Source organism: Ascaphus truei, chromosome 5, assembly GCF_040206685.1.
Source record: "Ascaphus truei isolate aAscTru1 chromosome 5, aAscTru1.hap1, whole genome shotgun sequence".
Taxonomy (NCBI): domain Eukaryota; kingdom Metazoa; phylum Chordata; class Amphibia; order Anura; family Ascaphidae; genus Ascaphus; species Ascaphus truei.
Genome location: NC_134487.1, coordinates 89266476 through 89274284, shown reverse-complemented (window position 1 = coordinate 89274284; position 7809 = coordinate 89266476). Strand labels below are relative to the sequence as shown.

At 41.3% G+C, this 7809-nt stretch overlaps 1 long non-coding RNA gene across 1 annotated transcript in view; it reads right to left on the bottom strand.

Annotated features, from left to right (window-relative positions):
• Positions 1-2219: 2219 nt before the first annotated feature.
• The window catches only part of LOC142495132 (uncharacterized), a 96590-nt gene continuing 91000 nt past the window's right edge, over positions 2220-7809 (bottom strand). The window contains exons 2-3 of the long non-coding RNA XR_012801670.1: positions 3821-3878; positions 2220-2437 (exon numbers count right to left, since the gene is read on the bottom strand). This is a non-coding gene — a long non-coding RNA (uncharacterized LOC142495132). The remainder of the gene's footprint in view (positions 2438-3820; positions 3879-7809) is intronic.

Here is a 7809-nt window from a genome sequence, read left to right as displayed (position 1 = left end):
CGAGTCGGGGATACAGTGCGTAAAAGGTCAACCAAGTGCCTCTGAAACAACTGCTTTCTGTCCAGATACTGTATTGTGCTTAATCTTCTGACATGGATCAGTCCCAATTCTACACACGCAAGACATGGCTTATTGCTGCTGTTCCTGAGAATAGAAAGAAATGCAGCAGCTCTCTGTGTGCCAAAGGCAAAGATGGCCAGTGTCACTGTCTTCATGCTGCATATCTGGGGCAAATATACCTGATCATAGATCAATCTACTCTATTCTCTGAATTTGAACATGTTCATATCGGACCAAACATTTTGGACATTTATATATATAGTTGGGGTAAATATGGCTGCTGTTAATAAAGGTTAAGTCTCCTATTACCCCTACCTGTCAGTAATACATTGATATTGTATTATATGTGTTGTGTCTTTTCTTGGTTCCAGCACCTCAGGGATCAGGGGTTAATATGTTTGCAGGAGAATTGTTGCAACTTGGTCTGTGACCTTTCCCTGTATCCTTGTTATGTTGCAAATGTTATGTTGCAGTTCTACACATCAATCAGGGCCTGGGCATCTGGCAGCACCTGGCCCTGAGGTTTGCAATATTATGTTTTAAGTTTATAAAAAGGTGGGGAGGGAGACCCCTACGAGACAGAGCCTGCAGAGAGTTACAGAGGTGTTGCTATGACAAGGAGAAACTGCAGTGTCCACTCCAGTGCTGGTCTTAGGCCTGAAAACCATTATTGTAGGCACTGGGCAAGAAGAGAGAACAGGGGAAATCTCTGCAAGGAGGTCACTGCAACTATGTATACAGGGTGTCCCCCAATTGGGTATGTGTGATGTTTGTATAGTTTTAGATATACTTTTCCAATAAATTAGTTTTACAAACTCTTGTGTTCTGTCGCGATATTGATAGCTGGTATTAGTCCTGGTCTCCCGTGACAGCAAGAAAGCTTACGGTGCCTTAAGAAAAAGGCACTAAAAGTTCCCATGGCAAAACATCCTGGACCAGGCTTTTGCAGGAAGAAAATTGGAACTGTCATAAATAAGGACATTGAGTGGGTTCAAGCGAACGTTGCCGGACCAGACGACTCTCGGTCCACCAAATGTGAAGATGAACAAGAAGTCCCCAGCACCACCTATGCACAGCTAGACAACAGAAACCGAACCAGACGTCCCCTGCCGCACTGCTGCACAAGCAGATGACCCTCTGACAACAGAAGCCGAACCAGACATCCCCTGCTGCACTGCACAAGCAGACGACTGACAACTGAAGCAGAACAACACTTCCTCTGTCCCCCGACGTCCCCTTCCGATCACCCAGTCTCTTGGAGAGAGAACACGATTCCACCCTCCACCCTTTTGTGAGCCCGAGTTCCGTAGGTTGCATACTGGAATTTTTAAGTGAATACATTTTTAACGGAAAAATTTGCATTACAACACAGCAATACAGAGAAAGAATGGAGGCAAAGTTGCATCAACTTTTGGAGAGAATGGAGGTGATGGAGAGGGACATGGGCAACATTGACAATGACATTGCTGGGCTATATTATTTTGTTTCTGTCCCTCCCCCTATATGTCCGACGCAGGAGCAGGAGGGTGACCTGGAGGAACGCCATCCATCACCCGCACCTTCTTATTCACCGGAACTGGCCTGCACGTCGCTAAGACAACGCACATCACCGGAGGAAAGAATCCTACCAGACACTCTATCCTCACCCACTGACAGAAGCACAACTCTTCAACCAACACCCGCTGCACCCAGAGCTGTGCTAGTGCAAATGCAAAGCCCCACAGACCAGCCATCCTCGCCCAGTGAATTAAGCATGCCTGCTGCACAACCCAACACCCAGTAGAATACAGCTTCAAATGCAACTAGATACGTGCACAATCCCAGACATAATGCTAGCAGTTGATAAAACAGAAAAAATAAGTGCGCTACTATAATTAAAGTGAAATACACGTGTATAATGGAATAATACTTGATTTCAGATCCCAAATACCCCACAAATATATGTGATATATACACAATTAAACAGTCATATGTATAAAATACATGATCTTATAATTGTCAATTTGGATTGCCTTTGTTATATGCTTTGAGTGTCTTCACACTGTGTGCAAATAGTAACAAAAACACAACCTTTATAATAATGAAGGCACTCAATGCATATAACATAGGCAATCCAAAGAAAAACGGAAAATAAATCAAAATAGGGTAATTGCCTGTATAGGAGATAGCTTCTGTTGTGCCCAAAGTGGGGAATTCCCTTATCTGTGTCTTGGCTGTCCTCTGAGCTGTCCCAGGATCAGTGTGGAGTGGGAGCCGATGTTACCACCTCGTTGTTGAACCCAACGTTGAAGTGATGGCCCTCTGGGTGGTATCCTCAGGTGTTCCGACTTGCTGCTGGGCTGTCGGTGGCTAGCATTCTCCTCCATTGCTGACGAACCTGGAAGTAACGTCAGCACATAATGACCCATTGAGTTTTTATTGGTGCAAATTCCTGCAATAATATGACATATTGTGTTCAATGAAAGCACCCTCCCACCACATGTGCATCTATGGGTGCAGTCAAGTCCTGGGTTAAAATATATAATTCACGTAGTTAATAAAAAATAAAAAATAATACATAACAAATGAAAAAATTAATATGAATGACCTTCTGTTGCCCCCCCCCCAAAAAAGTCCAACCATAAAATATAAGAGTAGATATAATACTCTTTCTTGAGCTATACCCATTTTTCATTTAAAAAGAGTGAATTGGGATTAAGGTACACGTATGTGGGAGCTTGCTACTTAAAAACATAATGGTTAAAAGCATAATCTGCTGCATTGTTGCAATGGTAAAAACAGTGTTAGAGACAGTGTTAAAAAACAATATTGGAACAATAATAAAACAACACTAGATGGGTGGGAATCCCATTTGTTCTAGCCATTTTGCAATAACAGTGTACCCAATAGAATTATGGCTGCTGACATTTAAATCGTATCCACCATCAGATTTAAGTCCATTATATGGTCATGTCATCGCCATGATCATAGTGGATAGGGTTAATATTGCACCACCACTTAAAGAATAAAGAGGACTGATGTAAATATATGTGCAATAAAATGCTTAATAAACAATCCATTCACTATATGGTTCATTAATAAAAATTCAAATTTATGGTCGGCCTTTTTCCTGCGTTCAATTGATGCTGTAATTAGCTTAGTATGTCTGTTCTTAAAATACATATGCATCATTATGTTTTCTCCATATTAAATTGGATCATCTTTTTGTCTATAGATACTGTATAGTATTTGACAAGACACCAATACTCTATCTTTGCATATTTTTTTCTTCTGTTTAATACCCTACTAATTGCTAATAGATCTAAATCTTAATTTAACCCCGCTGGATGCAACATTTGTAATTTGAAGATCCAAAATGATTCCTGTTTTCTTAGTCTAAGGCAGGCCTGCACAACTCCAGTCCTCGAGGGACGCAAACAGGCCAGGTTTTCAGGATATCCCTACTTCAGCACAGCTGGCTCAATTAGTGGCTCAGTATGACTTTCCATTTTTTTCTTTTCATACATACAGGGCCGCCAACAGAAATCATGGGGCCCAAAATAAATTAAAGGAGCACCCCCCCCCCATAGCGCATCTACCACGTCCAAAAAAATGTTAGCGTGCAAAGTTGTTTTCTTGTTATTGTTATTACTGTAAAAAAAAACATTACAATACAATCTGTTTATTTTAATATTTTCACCAAAAGACAAAGACCCAATGCTACATCCTATGTGACAAAAGGACTGGGGGGGATTCAGTATGGGCCTGGGGTGTTCCCTACCTGTCTTTCTTGGTTATGGGTTATTCCAATATCTCCTGTGTGAAGCTGAAAGTCAGATCTGGAAGAAAGCAGTATAGGTTATTTCGGTGTACAGTGGCGGCCGCCTTTATCCTAGTGCGGCCATAGCGGCGCAACTCTGATAACCGCGGGCAGATGCAGTATGTTTTTTTTTTCCAGAATATATTGCAGTATTTTAGCGCTCGTAATATTAGCATTTTATTAGCGCTGTCTGCAATACTGCAATACCGTCTAAAAACTCAGTGGGGCGTTCGCGAGCTGTTGTCTTCAAAGTCTAATACTGTAGCAGTTCAACCTACGTCAGTATACAGTCTGTGTGTGCGCACGCAATAATTGTAAATTTGCATATTTATACATGCATGTGCAGTGCTGTATGTCTCATTTGAAAATTGTTGAAACGCATAGGCGTGTACTGTAACAGTATCACATTTCGGCATATACAGCGCTCTCCCCTTGCTAGCCCCCGCACACACACAAGATAATTTACTGCACTGCAGTATTTCAACTTCTTATCTTATCTACATTACAGTACACCTCTCCCACACCATTCCTTTGAATGTGTGTCTTTCTGGTTTCAATCACATTCCTGCTTGATAGCTGATGATTACTGCGCATTTGTCTGTAACTTCACCACTGCTTGCTTGCGAAGTTCAAGAGTGAGTGACCAAAAAAAAAATATATTTTTTTTTTTCTCCTCATTTTTTATTTTTATTTTCTCCACAAGCCTGCCTAAACCATCTTGATATTACGATACTCAATCTGTGCTGTAGCTTTTGACTGCGACACTGTGCGTTTGACTGCAGATGGTTGATTTGTGTGTTTTTTATGTAATTGGGGGGTGGGGATCAAATTATTATGATGACCTGCCTGTTGAAAATATGTAATTTCTTTGAACTACAGTACAGCTAATCCTTCATGCAGCTGTACCCTGTACCCCCCTCCCCCACGCACACACACAAGGCTCGCTCAAGGATTTGAACCTCTTATCGACAGACACCTCTCCAGAACCATTCTGTTTCTAAAGCTTGTCATTGTGTTTTTAATCGTCCGTCCCTAGCCGAGCATCACCTCTCTGCACCTGTGTGCCTACATTCATTCATTTTCCTATTGTTGGCTTTGAGTCACCTCTCTGTAATCCTCTTTGGGAAGGGAGCTAACTGATGATTACTGTGCATGACTCACCCATCCACCCCCCCAACCCTTTGAGGCTTTGTTTACGGTAACGCTTAGGATAATCTCTTCTCGAATTTGATATGTAAATCTGATTTGCACAGCACTGTGAAATTGAGAGTTAAAAAAACCATTATCTGATGCATGTTTTTGATGTAATAAGTTACCACTTTTTGTCATTCTTTCTTTTTCTTTGGTGTAGGGGGGGGTCAATGATTATGATTAGCATGAACGTAAAGAAGTTTATATTTTATTTTATCAGGAACAAAAAATACAAATATACAAATAATCATGAATAATACAAAATGCAGTCTTTATTCAGTTCTTCTGTCAGTTGAAAATTGAGGGCCGGTGGATAATCATGAATAAAGCACATTGATAATAATATTAATTAATAATATATAATATATAATAATATATATATATAATAATATACATTTTCCGTCTTTATCTTCTTCCTCATTCTGTGTACAGTACAGTAGTTCATTGAGAGAGGGGAGGTTTTGTGTACTACATCATGACTGCAGTTTAGATACACTTAACTGTACAAACAGTTCACAAACTTTACACATGATACCCCCCCCTCTCCCCCAGGCCATCCTTTTTTTCTGAAAAGACAAGAAAACAAAAAATTAGTGCAGTTATGTGCATGCTGTATTATGGCACTGTGTGCTGTATAGTACTGTCAAACTAGTCTATACTGGAACTACTGTATACTGTAACTTCTGTTAAATATAGGGCAGTTAAGATAAGACAGAGAGATTGTGGGTGAAAGAGAGAGACAGAGATAGAGAGAGAGAGTGGATGACAGAGAGAGAGAGAAAGAGGGTTTGTGTGGGGGTGGGTGTTTGACTGACACTTGGGTGGGTGACTGACTGACACTTGGGTGAGTGACTGGCACTTGGGAGGGGTGGGTGACACTTGGGTGAGTGACTGACACTTGGATGGTGGTTGACTGACTTATGGGTGGTGGGTGACTATGACTGACTGTGGGTTGGTGTCTGTATTCTTTCACAGACTCACACACTCTCTTTCTCTCACACACACACTCTAAGACACACACTCTCTCAGAGACACACTCTCTCAGAGACACACACTCTCAGAGATACACACTCTTAGAGACACACACTCTCAGACACACACACACACACTCAGACACACACACACTCACACACACTCTCAGATGGAGCAGTACTTACCACTTGCTCCATGCAGGAAGAGGCGGGCCTCGCTTTGCCAGCTCGTATAGAGCTTGGTGCAGGACAAAAAAAAATCCTGACAGCGTGCCAGCAGGGGGCAACCAAGCAGGAGAGGGCAGAGTGCCAGCACGAGCAGCCAATCAGGGGGGGGGGGAGTACCAGCACGGGCAGCCAATCAGGAGATGGGGGAGGTTTTTTTTCTTTGCAGAGAAGCTGCCTGGCATATCGCAAGCACGCTAAATCCTGTCACCTCGTGGTGACCGGGCGACGGGATTTATCAAGAGGCACGGCCGTGCAGGGGGCCCTTGACTCACGGGCCCAGGACACCAGTACCTGCTGTCCCCCACTATTGGTGGACCTGCATACATATATACATACATACCGCCTATGCTCTAAAAACCTTTCACGGATTGTTCATTTTCTACGGCCTACATAATATAGGCCATACGTGCATATGAGGAGCTAAACCACATATTGCGTGTTACAATTTATGAATTCCTTTATCTTAAAGGTTTCCTTGTTTGTTCTGTGAACTCTTTCTTTCTATTTAATATGTGTGTACATGTAAGACATCCGTTACGCTTACATTTGAAGAATCCAGATGGGCGCTCTGGAATCTAACCACCCTTTCTTTAGGTAACATACCAGGAGATAAAACATTTGTAAGGTTCTTAGCCCTTTTGAATATACTGTAATACTTGTTTTTCTTTGAGGCTTACCCCCAGAATGAAATCATTTAACAGTCCATCCCAATGCTTCTGGATGATTCTTTTTATATGACTGGCTGATATATTAAATTTGGTGATAAACAGGCAGTCATCATAAAATGTATTCCTCTCTTGTGCTGGTTTTATATTCTTAAGAAGGTTCCCCCTCTCTACTTTACGTACTCTATTTAGGGCCTCGTTAATGTTCTCTATCTTGTAACCTTTCTCAGTAAACCTTTTTGTGAGAATCAGTGCTTGCTCTTCAAAATGTACCTCCTTTGTGCAGTTTCTGCGTAATCTCAAGTATTGGCCATAGGCAATGTTATTCTCCCAGGAGGGTGATTACTTCTTGAATCCAAATAGCTGTTTGCATCTATGGGTTTAAAAACATTTGTAATGCAAACTCTTTTGCTAAAAAGAACCAGATCCAGATAAACTATAAATACAGAGATACAGAACTAAATTTGGAAGTGAATTCAAATTAATCTCATTCTTGTTTAAAAATATATTAAAAAATTCCTTCAGGCTCTCTTCTCCTTTCCAAATAAGAATGAGGTTGTCTATAAATCTCTTATAAAATAAAATGTTATCTAAGAACGGATTTTCTCCTAAATGGTTAGCTCCTCTCAGTGTCCTATTAAAAGGTTAGCAAAGCTGGGTGCAAACTTCGTGCCCATTGCAGTTCCACAGGTTTGGAGGTAAAACTTACCCTTGAATAAAAAGTAATTATGTTCAAAAACAAATAAAATACATTTTAAGATAAAATCACTTTGTTCTGAACACATCTGTAGGTCACTGTTTAAAAGTGTGCCACTGCTGGTGGTATCCTCAGGGGTTCCTACTTGCTGCTGGGCTGTCGGTGGCTAGCATTCTCCTCCGTTGCGGACGATCCTGG